This window comes from Lathyrus oleraceus, chromosome 7 (genome assembly GCF_024323335.1).
Source record: "Lathyrus oleraceus cultivar Zhongwan6 chromosome 7, CAAS_Psat_ZW6_1.0, whole genome shotgun sequence".
Taxonomy (NCBI): domain Eukaryota; kingdom Viridiplantae; phylum Streptophyta; class Magnoliopsida; order Fabales; family Fabaceae; genus Lathyrus; species Lathyrus oleraceus.
The window spans coordinates 323,283,926-323,287,701 of record NC_066585.1 but is presented as its reverse complement, the minus strand read 5'-3'; positions in this window follow the sequence as shown (position 1 = coordinate 323,287,701).

The window sequence follows — 3,776 nt, the reverse complement described above, 5'->3', positions numbered from 1 at the left end:
GACAATATGAACAACTTTCATGTTCATCAAAAATTTATTTGAAGCTTGTAAGGCCATCTGTCATTCCAATACATTATAGGTCATTTTGACTGAAACCCTAATTTTGGGTCAGCTTCCCAAGGACATAACTCCTTCATTTTTTATGATTTTGAGGTGGGATCAAATGAATTGGAAATATTAAGATGTATACTTAAAATGTTATGTTGAACAAAATTCCAAAATCTCAAAGGAAATACATGTGATAATGCAAGACATTATAGGTCATTTTGGACCAAAAGCATTAAAAGGCAAAAAGTCCAACTTCAAGTGCCCATAACTTCTTCATAAAAAAGCTAAATGATGAAAACTTTAAGTCCATTTTGATTGTCTTGAAAATATATACAACTTTGATGTTGGAGGTTTTTTCATTTGAGGCTCGAATCATCAAAACAGAAGGGCTTGAACATTGGCCAAATTTGGAAACCTTGCATTGACATTTTTTGCACATCACACTTTAAACTCAAAATTCACTAATTTTCACACTTCAAATGAGCTTTTGTCCAACATCAAATTTGTTCCTTATACAAAAAACTTTCCAACCATTACCCACATGCTTATGTTTGGATTTTCTAAATAGTATTTTCGAAGAGGTGAAGGTTTAGGTTCATTTGTGGAATTCATGTTGAAATCTTGATGCACAAGCAAATTCAAAGCAAACTACATGTCCAAACCTTTGGCATCCGAGTTCAGCTTGCAATTGGCATTGTTTTTGGGCCTTGTGCATGATCATGCAAGCCCATGCAAGGATTATCCAATCTCATGCACACGACTTTGTTCATCATTTCCTTGCCACTCTCTCTATAAATAGGGACCCTATGCCATTAAAAAAGAAACCCTGGTTCAACCTGAAATGCTGCAGAATTCTCTCCATAACCATCACTAAAGGAATTTCCACTTTTCTCTAAAAAATTCAGATCTGAATTTCAACTACATTGGTTGATTTTCAGACCTATAATTCCTCAACCTTGCTTCCTCTTCATCACTAGATCTCATCCCAAGCTTTGGTTGTGAAGAATCGTGCTCTCAAGATCTGCACTTCAAAGGTGGATAACAAAACTTTTTCTCTTCGAAACTCCTTGATCCTTGCTTATTTCTTGTGTTTCTTGGTCTGGCTGAAGTCCTCTCAATAGAGGCATTTGATTTGTGCTTTCAATTTTGCAAAAACATGATGTTCATGATGAACACCATCATACTTACATCTCTGATTTCTCCATTTATAGAAGTCTAGAGTGTATGTGAATGGTATAGGAGTGATGTACATCACTTCCTCTTTCGATTGATGCCTGGATCGCGTGTTTTGGCGCACGTTTGCTCTTCTGCAAATCTGAGCTCTCACCGGAGCTAGCCGGAGAAGACGGTGGCGCTGGCCATCGTCCCAACTCCAGATCCATTCCTGGTCGTTTGATCTCTTTTCCAGATCTAATCTGGATCCTTCATTGTTATGACTTTTTCTTAGTTTCCATGTGATTGCATTGACCGTGGACTACAATGAGCGCGCGCCTCTGGATGCTTGGATCTGCCAGCTCAATTAATGAGCTCAGATCCAACGGCTCTCGTTTTTTGCCTTTTTTAATTTCTGGTTTTATTTTCTTTAATTCCCTTTTATTTCAGAAATCAATATCTCTCTCATTTTTAATCCAAAAATTATGGGACCAATTGCATTAGTCTCCAAATAAATTCTAGTTTCTATTTATGATTTTTAATATTTTTTATTTTGTCATTTGATATTTTTGTGAATTTTCTCTTTTCTGGTTATTTTTAATTCTTTTTAAATAGTTTTTGATATTCAAAAAATACAAAAATATTTTCCTAATCTATTTGAATGATGATGGATCTATGAAAAACATTCTCATCAATTTTTGAATTGATTTGAGATTTATTTGAGATTTTAGTTCAATTAGGTTATTTTTTATTCATTTTTAATTGATTAAAAATAGTTTCTGACTTTTAAAAATGCTGAAATTTTTTGTCAACTTAGTTTGACCTTGTTGAACTTGGGATAAATTACTTGGACCTTTCAAGGTTGATTTGAAGTAATTTTGAAGTTTGACCTCTTCTTTTATTTTTAATTCAAGTTTATTTTAATATTAAAAATGTCAAAAATATTTTGTTTATTGTTTGATCTCCAATCTTCATCTCACTTCTGTTTTTGATTGTTTGACTTTGACTTTCAATGTCATTGGTCAACATATGTGGATTGGGACATGTTACTTCATTTAATGCACTTTAATTTTGCCATTTCCATTTCTCTTATTCATCTCCTTCTTCTTCTTCTTCTTCTTTTTTCTTTTTGATCAATGAGTTGAAGGTTGATAAGTTGGCATTGATTAGGGAGACTTAATCTTCCTTGATTCAAATCTAATTCATCTTGATCAATTGATCAAGTGAATGGCTTTGCATTAAGGATAGGTTGTCTCCTAAATCATGCAAAAGGCTTAAACCAATACAAGATCAATTATCTTTTCTTTTTGGCATGGCAAGTTGTTGGGACTTGGTTCACTAATCAAGATTCCTAACTTGTGTTGGTTGCCTACATTATTATTGACCGGCCTCAGATAGTTGTGACTTCTACATAAGTCCAATTACGATTGCTTAACATAGCACTAAATTTGCCTTATGGCACACTAACTACTAACACTAACTATTGACAATTAACATTTACTTTATGCACTTTACTTTTATGCAATTTACTATTCTTGCACATATTATCCATTTGCTTTTCTCTTTGCTCACTTGAGCACATGTTTATGTTAATGCCATTTTCTTTTTGCTCACTTGAGCACATAATTGTGTATATATTATTATGCTTGTGTTTTGTCTTGATTGTTGTGAACCAAATGCAAAGAAATGGACTTAGTTTCTAGGACTTTCCCTATGCAAAGAATGGAGAATTGGACTTAGATTCTAGGACCTTCCTTATGCAAAATTGGAGTAAATGGACCTTAATGATGAAGATGGATTAGAAGGACGAAATCTCTAAACTCACTCTTGTCCATTCTTGATTTACTTCATGGAACTTTTGATGTGTGTGCTTTTGTGCTAGGGAATTCTATTTGAGCTTGAATTGGAGGACCATTGCCATGTTCATCCAAAGTGAAAGACAAAAGCTACATTGAGGATCTCTTAAGAGGCTTGTTTGATGATTGCTTATGATTTATTGTGATTGCTTTTTCCAAAGGATGGGAGCTACTTGGATCATCAATATGATCTCAAGAGAGGAACTCCATTGTGGTTTTATTTCTTTATCCCTCACCTTTTTGTTTTACTTAGGACTTAGCCCTTCTTCTTCTTCTCTCCACTCTAACCCAAGCCAAAACTTTTTGTGCAAACATTTAACCATTGTTTTCAAACATTAGAAACCTAAGCCTTATGCTTTTGGTTTTCAAACTTTCCTTTCATAACACTTATTTTGAATTGAACCCTTAAGTAAACTTTGACCATTTTTGTATATACTTTTAATTGGTAAATATAACCCATTCAAATTTATTTTGTGGTTCCAATGGCCACTTCCTTTAATCAAACTTTTCATAACCTTTAGCTATTAGGTTTGAGTTATCCTTGTGGTAGATATAATACTCACCTTTATCCTTAGTGATGAACAATGAGTCTTCCATGCTTATTATAGGGTTAACCCCTCACTAGCATGTTAAAGTTATCCTCACATGGTGGATTTGTGGTTTTTATTGAGTTTTCTCCCTTTGATAACAAAAGACCTAAAGGCTTTTGGACCAATCAAT